The 19,805-nt window shown below is 38.0% G+C and overlaps 1 protein-coding gene across 4 annotated transcripts in view; it reads right to left on the bottom strand.

The window, feature by feature from the left end:
- Positions 1-19,805, bottom strand: part of ANO3 (anoctamin 3) — a 247,467-nt gene extending 227,662 nt beyond the window's left edge. For 3 of the 4 annotated variants that reach the window (XM_038180718.2, XM_038180723.2, XM_038180726.2), the window contains exons 1-2: positions 19,716-19,805; positions 11,377-11,487 (exon numbers count right to left, since the gene is read on the bottom strand). The gene's annotated coding sequence lies outside the window, so the exon portion shown is untranslated. The remainder of the gene's footprint in view (positions 1-11,376; positions 11,488-19,715) is intronic. The other variant, XM_038180727.2, reaches the window with a different exon arrangement.

Genomic DNA, 19,805 nt, shown 5'->3' with positions numbered 1-19,805 from the left:
CAAATCACAACACAACTGCTGTAAAACATAATACAGAGAGCAAAACAGAAATTCAACCAGGATACCAGTGCTCAAGTATTTTAAGTGCAGAGTTGTTTGAGATAAGAAAAATGATCTGAAGCATAGTTGAACACGACTCTCTAGAATGAAACATGCAGTCATTATTACAATGGTAATTTTGCAGCATGGCATCTCCATTATCTAACAAAGCCCCACACAATATGCATACTGAAAGGCAGGTACCTCTTTCGAGAACTATCTGTCAAGAGCTTATTGATTCTATCAACTGACAGAAAGTATTCCTGGGCCTGTAAATAGGATATAGCAGGAGTTAATATTGATTACACTGGTAGTAGATACTACCTGAGCAGAAAGTATGGAATTGAACTAACTCCTTCCCTTGCATCAGTAAGGAAGAGATGAGTTTTCAACTTGAGTTGTCTTCAGCTTACAGACTCTTACCAGTTGTCTGTCACCATAACATCAGTACTTTATGCAAGGGTTACTATGCTTTTTTCCCTGGAACACTTTCTCCCTGCTCCCTGTAGCCCTCGTATCTGGGTCAGCTGTAATACATACGCCATATGGAAATACCATTTGCCTAATGGACTACTAACATTTTCAGAGAGGTATTTAACTACCACACATTCAACTGGATATAAGTTCTCTTTACACATTACAGTAAAATATTTTAATTGAAAATACTTAATATTTAGCCTCCTCCTCAAAGATACTGCAGACAGCGCTGACAAATCATGGTTACAAGCTGAAGACACCACAGTCGGACTTATCCCAACCCCCCACAGAAGCCCAAGTACCTCTAAGTCAAATAGAGGTTGAAAATTGTCCAGCTCAACTGCTACTTGTCATTTTTCACCATTCTTAAATGATGACCAACAAGTGTAGCACAACCCACAACACCCAGCTGTGAACAACCCAAAGCCTGTACATCATTAGAAAAGGGAACCCTTCTCCAACAAGGCAACAAAAAACTCCTGGAGAATGAGGCAGTAAATTTGTGGGAGAGAAACTACAGGCTTCTTGTTTAGTATTCACAGCCTGGAATCTACAGTTAAATATTAGAGTCCATCCAACTCAAAGCCTAAGGTCCTGTCTTCTCACATATGCTTAGACAAAAGGCTAATCATCTCTCATCTCTTAGGTTCAGCAGTTCAAGTGCCTAATTTGTGCATTTTCAGATAGAAAAAAAGCCATCTGAACTACCCACCCAGACTGAAAAGACAACAAGACATTGTACTCCTTGCATCAGAGCCAGGCAAAACAGTGAGTAATGAAATGTAACTGCACTGAGTTACAAAAACAGCAGCTATGGACACAATACCAGTGAATTCATTTTGGGTGACTAAAGGCCTAGAATCTCACTTAAACCCAGAAAAAACACAAGTATTTCTGACATCCCTAAGCCTCCTCATGATGACTGTAACTCATCACAAGCTGAGGCTAAGTAGTCACATAAGCTTTCTGTCTTTCTGTATTCAACTGGCAAGTACGCCAATAAAGTGACATTTCAGGAATAGATGGATAAGCCATCTGTCAGTAAGAACAAGATTACACGGTAGCACCTGGAAAAGGACATGAACTATGTAACATCATTCAAGAGCCTGCTGAATACAAGAATGATGGTCTTGGACAGTTTGCCTTTTGACAAAGCAATTACTCCTGCATTTCTTTTGCACCTATGAAATATTGAGGTATGAAAACTGCACAGCTACAAACTTTTACTTGGGAAACACATTCTGGAAGCTCAAGACTTCTGGCAGAAAAAAATCTTTAATCACTTAAAAACTATGAAATTTTCACCTAGTTTGTTATATTTACTGTAAGCATCCGTACTTCCCCACTTTCGCGTGGATTTACACTCTGAACACTGTTCCATTAGCAATTGTTGTACATCACAGGCATAATCTCACTGCATAAAGTACAGAAAAAGTATCCTGCACATATGAATTTTATTTTAAAATATTTGACAATACAACGACAGGCAAGGTAGTACCTCACTAGACATACGTACAGAATACTGCCCTTGGCCTATTAAAAAATAGACCAATAAATTGACCAACTCCATTGACAGCTCAGTCACCTGATAACTCCGCAGAGAAAACCCTGTATCTTCATCCCAATATGTAACAAAAGGGTTACTACTGCTCATGCTGATTCAGTGACAACTAACGAGACATTTACATTTAACTGCATTTCACATGCAGAGCACAAGCAGTCTCTGAAGTGATTCTAAACCAAAGGTTTTTTTAATGACAAGTTAATTGGCTAAGTTCATCATCATTGTCAGGTGGAACTTTCTTCACAGTCCCACTTACAATAATGCAGAAAACCCAAATGAATAGGCTAGTTTTACTTTCAAGATGAAAACCAAGCAAAGAGATTAGTACAGACAGTTGAATCAGAGTAGATTCCCACATGAGGTAGTACAAATGTTCCTGGCTTGCATGTACAGCTGAAGGCCCTCTAAAGATCTTTCAAAATTAAGAGCTAACTAGAATCTAAATTGCCATTTCAATACATCCATTCATTTTGCTCAGACTAGAAGACTAAGTATAAAGCATGCATTGTAAAAAAGAGTACCCCTTGCTTATACCACTCACTGTTGCATTTCTAACTCACCAGTTATTCTCATCTCCCATCCGGTATTTGAAGAACTCATCATCTGTACCGTTTCACCAATAACAATGGCAAGCACTCCCAGAACAATGTCTTACACCATTTGTACTGGATGTGCCCCCTTCCATCACATTTATTTGCTGTGCATAGATTTACTGTACACTGGTTACCTCCCACTGAAGTCTCTTGACTTGTGTTCTCCAGGAGGATTTACCTTATTCACAGTACTATCCCCCACGATTATCCTTGCCTCATGCTGGCTTGACATTCAGACATTCAGCAATTGCTCTTAATGAGAGGAAATTGCAGTTCATGAAATAAGTTCATTTTAACCTAGATACACATTTGTCTCATCAACTTGCATCTCAATAAAGCTTATGCTTACATGTGTGTATGAGAGCCACTACATCAGTATAGGAAGTTGTTTTTTTTTTTGCTTTCCATAATAAACGCAAATTCCACCATATGGTGTGCACTACTTAGCAAGTGTATCCCTAAATTTATCCCTGACTATTAAAGGATGCAACTATAGAACTATGTCTTTATACAGAAATAAGGGTGAATTGCTAAACTGCTTGCCACAGGAAAGTGACAGCAAAGAAAAATCATGCCAGAAAAAGGCTGCTGATCTTTCTTGTTTCTTAGGATTTCAGTAGCTGGCCAAAAATTGTAATACCAAGTATAAATCAACAAGCGTATAAAACTAAGAACCAAGCCATTTACTGTTCAACATACTGTTCAAGCATCTTTTTTTTTCCTTCTTGGTCAGTGTTTCTCGAAAACCTTTTATGATGTCTGCAGTTTCAGCTAAAGCATTTGAAGAATGGTTTAACTGCAAAACCCAGTGAGTCAATGTTTTGTTACAAGAAAGGATATTTAGTAACCCTTTTAGTTTTCCCCAAGTTCCATTTAACAATCTTTGCAATTTATCACTAAATACATTTGAACCAGTTTTATTTACTTACAGAGTTGTCACACACGAGTTTAAACTAAATGATAGATAAATCCATCCAGAGACTCATGCAGCACTCAGTTCTTGGCTAACAGTTAAAGGACATTTGCTAGTATTTTATATATAGACATTTTGAACTCACTTCATAAGGTTTGTCCATAGCATCACCTGACTCAATACATTAAACAAAATAATTCTCCTATAATAAGATACTATTAGCAACCTCGGTCCGTTGAAAGCTTAGCATTTACTAAATAACCTAAAGTTATAAACACTTCCATAAGCAAGCCAACTCTAATCAAACCCAAGCAATGCACCAAGCTATATGAAGTTTTGTCATTAAGGGTTTTGACCACCCCCACAAAAAAGATGCTTATATAGATTCTTGTTCTCCATTACAAGCTCCAGCAACAAGCTCCAACCATCTCCCCTACAAAATATTTAGTCATTTGCAACCACATGGCAGGAATTCAGAAGTAGCAAGCAATCATCTATTCATGGAAGCTTAAATCCAGCCACCAAGGAATACATGTACACTACAGGCAACAGAAAGAACTGAAGTGATAGTACACAAGCCAAGTATCACTGCCTGGACAAGGAACAGGAATTCCTCTGCACTGCACTTGGAGTTCTTTGAGAATGGACATTTCCCAATGCTCTTGCACACTGCAGAACAGCCTATTTCTTTAGCTGACTTACATATACAATTCTCATAGCACTGAGGATACTGGCATTAGGTACCGTTCTTCTCATTTTGTGACACCATACCCCATCTTCCAAGCTAGCAACTGCTTTTGCTACCAGATTCATTTTCATCATATTTCAGTGTATATTCATATTTGTCATTATTCCATATTCCACTTTGTCATTGAAAATACTTCAGGACATTATTTAGCAATTTACAGCACAGCTGGATAGTAAGCACATACCACATGACACTACAGCATTCATATGTCTAACAGGTGGAAGTAAAGAAGAAAGGCTTGAGGTGTCAGTTTACTTCAGTACCTGTCAGAAAGGCTGTTGACAATGGAAGACTGCTCTTAAAGCTGGTAGAGTTTTTCACCTGCAGTAATTGTGAAAAATGCAAGTAAGCATTTAACTGGTATCTACAGAAGTATTTGAGAGACCATCTTAGGATGTTGAAGTTGCCATGAATTAAGGCTGATATCATTCAAACTAAGAACACCTTCCCCACCCCCCTCCAAGTGCCACAGGCACTTGATCTTCTTCCACTCCCCTACTGGTAGAGCCATACAAAACAAATGAGAGCATTCACTGACCTGTAGAGCAGTATTTTACATTTGATTCTTTGCAAATATGACACGTAAAGGAATTCTCTTCCTCCTTTGACAATTCATTTATTTTGATGAAATCCTTATAAAGCAAAGACATCCATATGCACCTCTATGGATCAGATGGACCCTTCATCTGGAGGTAGATTAGCGATTCACCATTTGCAATAGACCAAGGCAAGTCTGTGCATACGGGCATGGCTGTTCTATATCTCATTGTTTTATCAGTTAAGATCATCACTAAGTGGCAAAAGCAATATGGTGTTGGCATTAAAAGAAGTGTTTGTTAGACTTTGCCAAATAAAGCAGGCACAATAAGTAAAAATTTGAATCCCTGCCAAGGAAGTGGAAGTGAATTCCTTCAGGTGAGCAAAGTTTACACTGCTGCTTGAAAACTACTGCCTGAATATTAACATTTTCTTGAAACGCAGTGAATTGCTATCTTGTCAATCTTACAGATAAGTCAATTTTTTTTCCTAACTATTTTTAAACTACTGAAGCTTTTTTAAACTTGTGAGTTATGTGCAAAAGTAGAATATTAGGTGGAGTTTCCCAAATAGAACTTCCATTTATAGAACTAATATTCCAAGCACCAAGTTGCATTTCAATCATACAATATCCTACATCTCAAAAGTATGCTAATAAGGATATATTCATCAACATATGATTTTTATAGCACAATTTTTTCAGAATATAGAGAGTAAGAAATCAATCAAGACTATCAGGTGTTTCGATGGATTTGGTATATTTTCTAGGAATGCACTATGCAATTTCTCTTATTTTCTAGGTCAACAGCCTTGGTATATCTTATGTTAACTTCTACAAATAGAAACTAGTGTGGCAGAGACATCAGGATGACAAAGGATCTCTTCTAAAAAGAATTAAGAGTCATGGTCATTACAAATGATTGAAGAAAGCATAGAAAAAAAAGCATCTAGTTCTGCAATTATAGTATTCTGCAATAATAGGTCCTAATAAGCTTTATGATCTCATGATCTATAAAGAAAATCAAGCAGCTTTTCCCCATTTGTCTCTTACACATACATCCCTGTTAATTCTCAGTCTGCATGGTCTGTTGACATTTTCCTTCTAACCTGGTCAACAACTACAGCTTGGAACCACAGGTAAGAAATATATAGGGAATACATGGATTTATCTCTCAATATCCTTAAGTGCCTGGAATCTTCAAGTGGCCAAAATCAGTTCAGGTTACACTGTACTTGATTTCCCATATCTAATTTGAATAGCTAAAGGTGCATCTACACTCCATTATTGCTTGTTTTGGGCAAGTCCTCATCTTACAAAGGTAAAACACACTGCAGAAAAACAACACGATATAAACACAAATACTGATGCAATAAAGTAACATCAAAATAAACACAAATACATAGCTAAAAATTTTAGCTTTTCTAGAACTATACGTCTTAGCTATGACCTGAAAAAATACTGTGAAAAGAAAAATATGAAGCTCTATAATAGAGATCCAAGACATTTCCAATTAAGGTGGCAAACAATATGTAAGACTGCTTTTTTCCCCCGTCCCTAAGAAACAGTCAAGGATATGGTTTTAATCCATATCCTGAACACAAGCAAAATACTGGTTCCTCACCAGGAACTTCACTGATCTCACATTCTTTCCCTAGGTTAACAAGGTGTCACCCTGATGCCCTTTAACAGAATTTGTCTTAGCCTGTATTTTAGGAGGCTTACCACACTTAAAACACTGTTTTTATTTGTAACTTGCACTTCTTCAGTACCATTAAGGTTTAATTATCAGCTTTGTACACCTAAGATATGCATGTTAATAAGGAAGTTGATAAGCAGACTAGACTGCAGGTCCAAAACAATTCAATTTAAGTAGCAATTAATCTTCTGAGCTGTTGTCTTGCTTGAGAATTATCAGTATTTTCTATCATCTAATACCTGAAAAGCCCAACCTTGCTTCTCATTTCCCACTATTATCTGCCAAATTTGCTCCTTAAAAAACACTAAAAGCACAAACTTCCATTCACATCAATTTCAAGACTAAAAGTATTTTGATTTTTCCCTACACATGATATTTATCAGATAGTACTGTTATCAGCTACAGTACCACTACTCTGTAGAATCTTTAACCTCATTTTCATTTGAGAGTTTTACTCTGCAACTTACTCTGTTGTAAGCAGAGGAACTGTTTCTACCCTTTCAACCCCAAGGCATTGCAATGAACTGAACTCTGACAATGTCTGCAAAATATTTCATCTTACTATTTAACTTCTCACACTAATGAACACTATTGCTTTTCTTTTCATTTACCACCAATATTTTATAAAAGATACTGGGATACTTATGCAAGATTTGAGTCTGTGGAAACATACTACTGCCATGCTGGTTTTGAAGTACTTCCTCCTTATAAAATATGGACCTTCTTCCAGTTAAGTTATTCCTTGGAGCTCAAAAAACACATAAAAGGAAGCACACACCATTTCCAATATACACTTGGCTTTTAGATTATTCTGCAGATACCATTTCTATCTGATCTCAGTATGAAATGTGTAGCAACTTTTTCCACTTGAAATATTACACCCCCCCCTTTTTCTTTAAGGCAGTTTTGCACACTTGTTATGAGTTGTAAATTTTGTCCATTTTGTTTTGCCTGTGAATTTCACAAGCTCCTGGTCCCTCATCCATTTAATTCACTGACAGTAATATTTTCTACAAGTGAAGTGTATCTAGGACAGACCCCTGCAGAAAGAGTTCATAACACCATTCCCAGTGTAAAGTGACCCACTTCATAAATACTCTGTGGGCAGTGAAGCCAGCTGTTCAGACACACTGCAACACTTGCATTAATACCACGCACCCTCCTTCACCCCTTGTTGAGGCTTAGCCCAGAAGAGTCACCACAGAAACAGTTTCTCCAGAAGGTGAAGTGCATGCTTAAATATTTATAGCAAGAGGCAGAAGTGAACAGTGAGCTTTTAAGGACCTGAAGCAGCCACAAACCCCTCCAATTAGTTTTCCAAAACAGGGCCCTGTCTCTGTTTGTGCAAGACATTACACATTTTTTCAGTGAATGAAGCAAGTGTCTTTCAAGTCATCACAGCCTGTATGCTTAGCTTTTTACATGCTACATTGTCATCCCTGTTTTACTGGTTTGCAATACTGTAATGTGATTAAAGCATTTCTGTCAGATCATCTACTAAACTCTACAAATCAGTGTTAGAAATTGAAGAAAATGAAATCTTGCATGAGCCTCTGTACTAAAATTGCTTCTGCACAGAACTACCTGAGACAGCTTTTTCAAGCTTGTCCAGATTTCAAAGAAACGCAAGCCACAACACAGTGAGCTTGTTTCCAGAGTACTTGATCTCCTATAAAGAAATGCAAAACAATATTCATGCAAATTGTCATCTAGCAGCTACCTGCAAAAAAAGTGATTTCACCTTCCCACATAGCAGAAGAGTCGCTCCTGTCATTTTACACAAACAAGGCCACTTTGAAAATCTTAGTTCAAAAACCAAGTAACATAAACCACTGCCAATTTGCTCCATCTTCTTTGCAATTTCTACGGGAACTACACCACTGGACCAAGTCCATTCCCCTTTAGGGGAAATATTCCAAGTTAATATTCACAGTTCTGATTTATCTCAAATTTATTATGAAAGTAGAGTAAAAGTGTATTATATCCCTAGTCCTGAACTTTCAATATTTATGTGCTTAAGATAATGAAATGGATTTGATTGACATGGCAAATGCATATGGAAAAATCTATGCTGAGGCAGGCAGCTTCCACACATCAGCTCGGTCACCAGAGCATCAGTGTTAATAGCCATTTCCACATTGATTCTGGAAAAAGGAGAAGTGATTCACTTTAACTACACTTTTTCCCCTCAAGTGGGACAGTACAGTTTTTTCTCCTCTGACAATCTTCTTCACTCTTAAAGACTTGTCCTGTCCTCTGCATCTCTACTGGTTACTACTGAATGGGAAACCAAGTCTTGGAAAATCATCTTGTGAAAGACATTGCGAAAAAGCATACAGTAAAATGGCTCCAAGTAAAATACTGATTCAGTATTAACTTCTTCCAGAAGCTGAATAACCAAATAATTATCTTTCTTAAGCAGCTTTCATCAAAACAGATCAGTCAACATCCATTTCTGACTCCTCTCAGACTTCATTCTTTGAGTGTTTGTAACCTCAAGGGCTTCCCACATCTACAATGAATACCACAGCTGCAAGACTATTCAGCATAATGTTTTCTTCTAAACATTTACAATAAGAACACTTTTATATACTGTTCTCCCCCCATCCCTAATCTTTTATTGAGGAAATGACAGCATCTCCCTAAAGATTCTCTCCTCAGACTGATCATTAAGTTTAAGTATTCATAGATAGTCCGTTCTTGTTTAAAGACCTGTCACAACACCAACGTACTTTCAGACAACAAAAACAAGCTTCTCAGTTGCTGTCCTTTCATGAAGCCAAGTTGAAAAAAAGAAAGGCACATACTAGGTACATAGTTGCTCAGTTGTTTTATGCAAATTATTTCTTAAAAACAATTTTAACTAAGCAGCGGAAGAGAACAATTACATTGTGCAATATCTAGACATTTCTTTTAAATCATGTCAGCTCATATACTGAGTAGTGATTATAACTAATGAGGAAGTTTTCAAGTTATTTTTCTCATCTCTAAGGGTACTTACCATGGATGAATGTAAAAAGCAACGTAATGTCTTGCAGCAGGTAGACTGTGTGAAAAGGCACTAAAGCAGCTTTCTCTCAAGTGTTTATTTAATCACAAGCTACCTACGAAGAAGAGCAATAGATCTTTTCCTCAAGCGGTTTTTCAACAGAAGATGGACCTTTCTAATCCTATGGGACAAAAAAGCAAGGTTCTCCAAGAGAAGTAGACTTACTGCAGTTCACCCCTCACATCGTCTAGCACAATGGGGTAGAACAAGAAACATAGAGAAAACATGAGACTCTGTGGTCAACTTTACAGAGTTTTTGGATAAGTGCATCACTTATCCATATTATTCAATTATCCATACAACGGCATTTAAATATCCAGTAGTTTTAAACTTAACTGACCCCTAGAGGCTGGTAAACCTGTGAAATGTGATCTGCTCTTACAGCTGCTTGTGTACTGGACATTTTGATAAGCCACCTAATAAGCTTAACCATAGTAACCTGCCTATGTAGAGCCACGATTATCACAAGAGGATTGATTAAAAAACAGTTTCCTGGTAGCAGAAAGAAGTTTTATTTGTAAATAAACAAATGAGGTAAATTGAAACATTTAATGTCTTTAATTGAAAGACATGTAAATAGTAGCTCTTCAGTTGAAACTTGCTAATTTAACTACTCATTGTACCTTACCAGGCTGGGAAGTTTGGTATACAAAATACCAAATTCAAATACAATTTTTGTATTAGAAATTGCAGTTGGATTGAGTTTTCAAGGCAAGTTAATCCAACATTAAGTCATAGATTCTTCTATCAAGATAGAAATGACTGAAAGAACAAGTTGCAAAGTTAACCATAGTCTTTCAAACTGATTAGTCATTAAATAATGCCAAAACAGCCGGATATCCAGAATATCCATGTTACACAGAACACTCATTTTCTACTTCAAAGCACTGCAGTTGTCAATGCTAATTTTCAACTACAAACCAAAATCCAATTTCCAGCAGTGACTACTCCTTAAGTGGCAGATATCAGGTAAAGTTCTCTGCAATTCATTTCGACAAACACTAACAGGATTTCCCCCAAACACTTCAAAACATATATACTTCTTTACATTGTAATTGCAAAACAGACATGCATTTTATGAGCTCATTGGATAAGACAGGAGGATATGTTCCTCATCTCAGTCCCACATCAAAAATGAAGGAATATAAACTGCTTCCACTTTCAGCAGTAATCTCAAATTTGCAGATGCAACACACGTGATTAGCCCAGAGGCCTTCCAAAACTCAAGGGCATTTGTTCTACTACACAATTCCAGAAAAAGAGTAATCTCACATGAGAAATATAATCAAAATTAGACTTTACTGCAGAGTACTGAATTGAGGAAAACATCTTCAGTAACATTCCCCCCAAAAATCTGTTTCCATTTTAGAAATCAACACGAAAAATATAGCATGACAACTGACATAACCAATGACCACATTTCTCTAGGCACCAAGTAGCCTCCTGTCATCTCCCCACTTAAAGCATGAACAGAACACCTTTCTTATAGGTGTTTGGGATGATTTTTGTTGTTCCACTTGTATTACAGACTGAGATTTAGGCATCTTTTGATGTCACTTTTCGTGTGACCTCCAGTGTTTGTTCAAGCAGTTGTCTGGCTAAGATTTGAACCTAAGAGGGAGCTACTCAGATTTTACTTGAAGCCTGCTCCATCATCCAGTCACCCTTGTAGTTAACAGAAGCTGGTATCCAACAGCAGTTTCCCATTTTCAAACTTACATTCCTTGTCTCACCCCATTACACTAAGGTTGCTCCTTACCTTTCTCTTACTCTGGCTGAAGCTCAGCTCTTTCAGACTCTTATAACTTGCTCCAGCCCCCTGAATATCTTGGTGGCCCTCCACTGGACTTGCTCCAATATACCAGTCTCCCTGTGTAGAGAACAGAACTCAGCACAGGACTCCGGATGCTGTTCCAGAAACACTGAAGGGAAATGAACAAATGCTGCCTTGCCATTCTACCCCTGTTTACAGCCCCTTGGAGCTTGAGCAACTCCCTACTCATCCTTTAAGTCTGCTAGCCAGCCTTTATCTCACCACTCTGGCTATTAAGATTCTCTAAGAGACCTTGTCAAAAGCATTAGAGAAAGCTGGGGAATGCAACATCCACAGCTCTTCCAGGTTTACATCAGACAGGGCAGGTGAAATTTATCAGTAAATTGAAAGGCAATTGTCAGTTTGTTCTTTTCCCAGTTACAGTCCTGACATTTGGATTGAACTTGCTTCCAGCAGCATTTGATCCATAACCTTTCCACCTAGAGATACATGAAGCCCCAGGAAATGGAAGACACTTACCTGAGTCCTTTCTATATAACAGGCTAGTGTTAAACCTATTTGACATTTCAAGAAAAGTATGGCACTCTTAGCTTTGATACCCCTTGACAAGACAAGGTGCTTATGCAATCGTTGAATGAACTGGTGGAAAATAAATTCATGCATGGCCTAATACATTTAAGAAATTCCTCTCCTGAACACAGTTTAGGATGAGAAGGAGTAGCGGTGACCAAGTTCAATTGTAAAAAGATATCTTCCTTCACTAGACATCAAATAAATACATGAGAAGTAGACCACAATATATACTTTCCAACTAGATAAAGATGTTTTGTTTTAGTAATTTCAACTTTGAGTACTTCAACCAAGCTTTATGTGTCAAGGTACAACACACCACAGTTCCTTGGACCATTTCATTTTTACATTGCTGCTGATTCTGTCCTACTACAGAAATTTAAAAGCAGGTACGATTTGAGTTCACTCTGTTGTAAAGTGCTAAATAAAACCTCCTGGGGCAAACTGAATAGATTACTCCATCTATAAGAACATTCAAAACTCAGGTGGAAAAAAGCCTGTGTAAAAGCAACATAGCAAGTAACCTGTGTAATAACTGAATATTAAACAAAAAGGCAATAATTTCCATGCATTAAAGAACACTTGGAGCAGAACTGGTCATGTATTCTCACAAGAACTATTACACAACAGGAAAAAACTTTTTTTCATTGTCACTGCAGAGAAATCTGTCAAACCACTTTTTTCCTTCGGCCTATTAGAATGATTTAGTCAAACTTCAAAAACAAGTTTTGTACATTTTCACAGTATTAACCCATCTTCTAGAAGCTGAAAGATCAGCCCCTGCACACATCCCTATGATACAGGCTCTTCCACTTGGTTTTCTGAGACAAATTCCTATCTTCCCGAGAAGAGCCCTTCATTGTAAAATTATCATAAAGCAAGCCTAGGCCCATAGAAGAATAAAGAGCATTGGATTCTTTAACCATTACCCCAGCATCATGTGAGGCACCTGAACACTCAATTGTTTTGATAATCTTTTGTCTAATTGAAATATTATTAGGTTTTCAACCCAAAATTACAAAGCAACAGTTTTTTTTAAAAAACTTTTCCATGGAAAATATTGGTGGGAGGCCACCTGAGACAAGGCTTCACACTGCAGTTCTAATACCAATGCTACTTGCACTGATCTGACTACGTAATTATTCTCACTCCCCAATTAACCTGTCTGCATTAGCTTCTGATTTGCACATCTCATACAAAGAACAGGAATTGACAACTACCAGAATAAAAATCCTGTTTCAGGGCATCTGCTCATTCATATTTCCATTCAGGTTTCATATCTGAAATCATTCTTCCAATGTGCAGCCCCAGACAAATATTTCTTTTATAAGACTTTGGTAATAATAATCAATTGTACTTAACATAACACAAAATCCAGTACTGATTGGAGAGTTCTGAGCACCCAGCAACTTAACTTTTGGCCAGTACAACAAATTAAATTCATGAGGCATAACCATGCAGGCACAAAGACACAGGGTGGTCCGTGGCAGTGTTAGTCACAGACTGGACTTCTGGAGAAGGCCATGACAGGTGTCTTCTGCAGCTCTGACAAACAAGCAAACAGAGATCCTCCTGAGAGCCTGTAAGCTTTTTTTTTTTTTTTAACTGCGAAGTGAGGAGTTGACTAAGCTCTGTAAAGGTTACCTGTATGGGGCTTTCATCTACCATTTGAGCTCTGAAGAAGCCAAACAGTTTCCATGGAAACTAGCAACATAAGCAATTTGGCTACAACAGAAAGAGAAAGGAACTATTGGGATAAATTCAGGATTGTAAAAAGTGCTGACAAAGGAGGGGTCTTAATATAGTACTAAGTCACAATAATCTCCCTCTGACAAGTCATTTCACAACTCTCAAGCAAGCACTTGTACGGACTCCAATGCCCCCCACCCAGTTCCCACAAGTGGAAGTCCCAGACCTCACAATACAAACCCAACTAGTCAGCAGAACATGTCACACAGGAGCAGACTAGTGTCTTTCCAAGCTTCCCACAGTCTAAATGCTAATTTTCAACAGAACTAAACAGTTCACTTAAGAGCTGAAAAAGCATGAAAAATCCTTCAGAAACATCAGGCTGATGGCTCCGATAACCCTAGGTTACAAACCCCAGCTGGTTCAGAATTTCTCACATAAAAGCAAGTTCAACTTCACCTTGCCAGAGATTTCTTCAAAGAAAACTTCCCTTTTGGTGGAGAGTAGTAACAAGCTGACACGAAAATCTTCTACAGGTCCCAAAAAGTGGGCAAGCATGGGCTGACACCCTGCAAGATGCACTTGCAGTGATTTGGGTTCATCACCAACCTTGGGTGTGCACCATAGCTTCTCCCTGAATGCTCTTCTGCACTAGTACAGATCACACTATACGCCCCTTCAAGAACTGTTGTAACATTTCATTTACAGTAAAAAAAAAGCAATTAGAACAATTTCTTCAGCTTTAAACTACCTAACCAAATATTTTATGCTATTTAATTCCTTTCCCTCCAACTTCCCTTTGTTGCCTTGAGCATTAACACAAGAGCATTCAGTAGTCTTTAAGGCATGTACTCCAGAGGAACACTGCCTTTCACTGAAGGAGACGATCTGAAATGTTTTAAGATCACTGAAGTGTTAAGTAGATGCAACACAGACTAAAGAGAAAAACATTCAAGTTGAATAGCTCTAAAAACTGAGCAACAGCACGTGAACACCCTATAAAACCATAAAGTTACACAATTTACATTGATACTAAGTATTATACAATAAAAAACAGAATTAGAGAATCCTTCTACAAGCCATTCAGGCATGCATACACATGAAAATAAGCTAGAGGCATTTTTAGTGGCTCTTTTTAATGGGTTAGTGCTGCAGAGTCTCTTCAGAGAGCTCTGCAGAAGGAATTATCAAGTTCTGGTACAATAGCAGCAACCATTCCTTTCATGTTACCTTGTCTTAAGGCCTTACCTTGACATTTTCACTGACCTAACCATAGGCACATATGATTCTGCAACAGAGTTAAACTTGAAATTTTTGCCTTGAATCTCTAATTGTCACTTTTTTTTTCTGATCTTCCCTTCTATTCTTTGTCTTCAGGTTAGCCACTACAGCAAAAGCAGCATCCAGAGATAACCATTAACTGGGTATTTATTCCTTTCCCTCACAGTACATATAAAACAGCCATTAAAATATCATTTCACAATGGTGCTGAGAAAGGAAATGTATTGGAAATGTAAAATTTAATTAAGGTTTACACTTAGACAAATTACCATTTATCTTGCCCCCTCAATATTAAAGCATACACTGCATAAATGGATAAAATATAGATCCCAACCTCACACAGGAACAATGAAAAGACTGATTAGGGAAGGGATTCTAAGCAGAGGCAGAGGTCATACTAGAAAAAGTTAAAACCAGCCATAGCAAAATTTATCTGGAAATTAGTTGGGAGTTGCTATTCATCAATAAAATGAAGGACCAGTCTCCTAGCAGCAGAGGTTGAAGCAAACACTCCTGCATAAGATCAGATGAGGTAACGGATGCAGGAAGAAGTCCTCAGCCTGTTGACACTTCACAGACCCGTGCTTCTATTAATACCTTTTGAGCAACAGAAGATGAAACAAATTTCCCAGTGTACCTAAAAATGCTCATTACTGTAATTTAGGGATATGTTGGAAATAGAAAATAATGATGTCTAACTGGTTTATTAGGAAAAATTGCTTGGCTGCACAGGAAAAGGGTTTCTGATCCTTGAAAAAAAAGGCACTGCCTTAAAAAAACACTTTTGAGGGGGATAGAAGCAATGAGCTGACCTACTTTTCTGAACTACCAAGCTTTAAATTGACTTCTGTCACACATATTTCCTTATGGTTCTCTGTGGAAATAGGAGGGCCAGAGTCTCCACATTGCAAATAAGAGCTTCTGATGCTGTAATTAGCAACTCCTTTGGGGTAAGAACAATGGGTTACAATGGTCTAACAGTCTAAAAAGGCATTTGAGCACCCACAATGTAAAGTATCAACAGACAGGTTTCTCAGAGATGCCCAAATGAGAAGCAGCTGCCCATGCCAGCAGCACCCTAGCACAGACCTGATTATCAGCAGTCTGCTCAACACCATCCCAGAGCACCTGAGCCCAGAGCACAACTCAACATGCCAAGGCTTCAGACTGCTAACTGGCATCTGGGATTATTTGAATCCTGCTTCCTCTGCCATTTCAGAGCTGAAATCAGATACTGTCCATATCTGCAACAGATTTATCCATCCATCTGCTTAAATTGCACAGAACAGCATAACACACAGGAAGGGCACCAATGACAAGTACAGACCATGCCCATTTATCACCCCAAAACCTACTCCATCCCTTCTGAAGGGCTGCTTTCTACACTGACTTATACATGTATTTCCATACTAACACTTAAGTATGATTACAGCTCAGCAGCAAGCTGCTAACTGACAATCACACAGTGTTCTGACAGTCTCCCAGCATCCTCTCTAATTCTGCTCTTCTCCCACCTAGAGCCCCTCCAGGATTCACCTGTCCAGCATCTCCAATAGCAAGGTCAGCCCAGTTAGAGAGCACCTAAACAACAAATCAGTCCTAAAGATTGTTTCTTCCTCAGGTTATGAAGCCACTTGCTTCAGAGGAATTGCTCCATGTTTATCTCAGACTTGAAGCACTTTCATATATTTCATCTCATTATGTCATAATCTCTGAAACAAGGTATTTCTTTAAGCAGAGTTATTAAACACCAAGTACTAACCAGATTCCTATACAGCATGATGTACTCAAGCTACAAATGCAGTTTTTATTTGCATCCTTGAGTAAATAATTACAGCATGTGTTATTGCAACGAACCACAGCAGCATTTCTTTTCCACCACTTTTTCCCTAAAATGCAAAAACTCAATTCAGGTCCGTTAAGTGCTAGTATGTAAAGTTGGAAAGCCAAAGAAGTGAACTTCTCAGCTGTCAAGTTTATATCACTTATACAAAGGGACAAGGATATTTGAGTATTAAAACACAGATGCAGTGAATTGTATGAACTATTACTGCAGAGCAGGTGAAGCATGAGACAAGTGATATTTACTACTGCTATGGAGCATTACCAAGACACTTCCAATTTCTCTGCCTGTCACGAGATTGTCCATTTGTGTTTCTGGATGCTGGAGACTTAAAATCCTTCATAACTGTTCCAGACCCCCTGCTTATTTCACTGTCAGGCTCTTAGCATAGAGGAAGGAGGTCTTTGTCCTGGCTGCAAGGGAACACTGAAAGAAGCAGCAACACAGGTCCTTGTGAGGATGCCTGACCTTCCACTTCATTACCTGCAATTTTAGGTTTGAATTCTCAGTACCAAGTGCCCTCATTATGTATATCTCCAGTAACTAAAACTTTATTAAAATCATTTAATGACAGTATACGTCAGACCCAGGTATAAAATCTTGTAGTTTAACTGAAATGAATTTCTCACCAACACTGCTAATTAGCTGACAGAAACATGCATATCATTCTTTTCCAAGCACAGCATTACCTGGAAGAATACTAATTGGAGCTCTTTCAAACACACTTTGGTACTTGAAATAAATCACAAATTACATCAGGGAACCAAAATGCCTGGAAGTGATTTCTCTGCCAGTTCAACATTGTGATTTCGCAACTATACATATTTAGCAGTAAATTGTCAACACAAGTGAAATAAACCTAACTAAATTATTTAAAGAAACAAGAGAAAGAGTGGAGGTATAAAGAAAAGGATCATCAACCAGCTGTTTTAATTCACCTATACACACACCAAAACAAGTGTAAAGTAATGTACTTGTAATACAAGAAAAAAGATGGGCAAAGTAGTGCATAGGGATTTTCTGGCTAGTACAAATTGTGCTCTGAAGTGGACAACCACTGATCCCCTCCAAACTCGGACTCACACTGAAAAGCCTCCCTTCAAGTTTGATGCCATCACAAATGCCAGTAGTACAGCTACATGCAAACTGTTGCATGATGAGAAACAAGCTTTATGACAATTCCTGAATAAAACCCTACATATAACAACTTGAAAAATGGCAATGATATTCACCCAAACTTGAGCTCCACAAGCATTGTTGTTGCCCAAACTTCACAAATCTTAAGCAAAACTCATTTAAGATGCAGTAACAAGTCCTTTACTTCCCCCCCTCCAAACATTAAAAAACTCAGAACACTCTGTATTTGATCCTTTCATATAGTTTTCAGGTAGTGACTTCACAAGAAAACACTCTACCATCGCAAGAACTGAATTCAAAATAGTCAACATGGGTGCTTAAAGCTTCTGGGTACTCTAACAAAACCCTGGCACACAGAACACTTGAGGCTATAAAATGAAGACTTGGCACAGAAATACTTGCATTTGCCAAGAACAAATACCGCCCTTGAGTGAAAATAGAATTGGAGCTGATCAAAGGTGGTTGATTTTTTTTTAAACCAAGTTAAGAAAATACTCTATGTACAAGGTAAGACTCTGAACTGCTAAGAACTTGCTTTGGACTAGGAAACCACACTTGTAATCTGTGAAAAACAACACTCATTTAGCTGAACCTACTTTTCTCAACCTGTTATTTTGGTACAGTCAGTCACGTACTTAGTCCTACAATGAAACTCAGGTCACCTGACTGGGAGGCTGCTGCTAACTCAACATATACAGCATTTCTTATCTCAACAACACCTCATGCCTTTATTTCAAATATAATTTTAATTGCATTACGTAAAAAATGAAAAAAACTCCTCTGTATTCTGTTGTACATAACCCACAGTAAGGGAGTGGCTGAGGAATTTTTCAATTTAACATCTTGTTGGGCAGACACTAACAGAGATGCACAACCAAATTTAAGCCACAATCATTACTGGAAAACCCCACCTTATCAAGGTAACATAGAACAAGCCAAAATGATCTTCAGGAAATCAACTGAACACCAATATGGATTTTGTTCCAGTTCCTGCAAATGAAATACCTCTTTTTTTTTTTCTTGTTGGGGGATAATGAAAGGCCCTCCACACTGAAATAGTTATTGTACTTGAAACCATACCTTTGTGGCCTAAGACCACAAAGCTTCCACATTAACATTAAGTCTGCTTTTCACATTGATTAGATTTCACTACCTCTACTTTCACTACTACCAGTTGCTTAAAAATCCTGCAGCACAGCCTACTCTCACATAGCAGAACTTCCTCACCAGAGACACCTGTGATATGTTGGGGTCAGGTTATTATTAAGGCCATACCCACATTTGGAGTGCTATTGAGCACCAACTCCATGTTAATTAATATAAGCATTAAACAAATACCATGTAGGTTAGAAAATAAAGCTTTTTTCTCCCCTCCACGCTTCATACTATCTCTTCATATACTAACTTTATGTACAATTTTTAACCAGAATAGGGGCAGGTGAAAATAAAAAAGCATCACTTATCCACCTAGAAAACCACAGTTTACTCATTATAATATTTTTCTGAAAGAAGTGAAACCAGTATGTCAGTAATGAGGACATCTGGAGCAAGACACAAGATAGAGATAGTAAGGAGGACACACAAAGCCAAGAACCTGGGACACAAAAGAAAACAAGTAAAGCTAAGCTTTACAAAGCTCTTTGGGAAAAAGAAAACACAACTGAAGTCACAAAAATCAGCAAAGGCCAACAGGAAAGAGGAAAAGCCAAATTTCCTCCCAAACCAAGGCCACATAAGATACCCATACAACAGCAGAAATGCTAGAAACAACTCCATCACCACCACCAGTATTAGTCTGGCATACCTGTTTGCAAAAAGGTAGTCAAGGCAGAATTACAGCCTACACCTTAAAGCTCAGACATACCCTAGCCCCCCAGATCAAACAGGAACTGTT

This window comes from Anas platyrhynchos, chromosome 5, assembly GCF_047663525.1.
Source record: "Anas platyrhynchos isolate ZD024472 breed Pekin duck chromosome 5, IASCAAS_PekinDuck_T2T, whole genome shotgun sequence".
NCBI classification, from domain to species: Eukaryota; Metazoa; Chordata; class Aves; order Anseriformes; family Anatidae; genus Anas; species Anas platyrhynchos.
The sequence above is the reverse complement of the archived record's forward strand: the minus strand, read 5'-3'. Positions and strand labels throughout refer to the sequence as shown.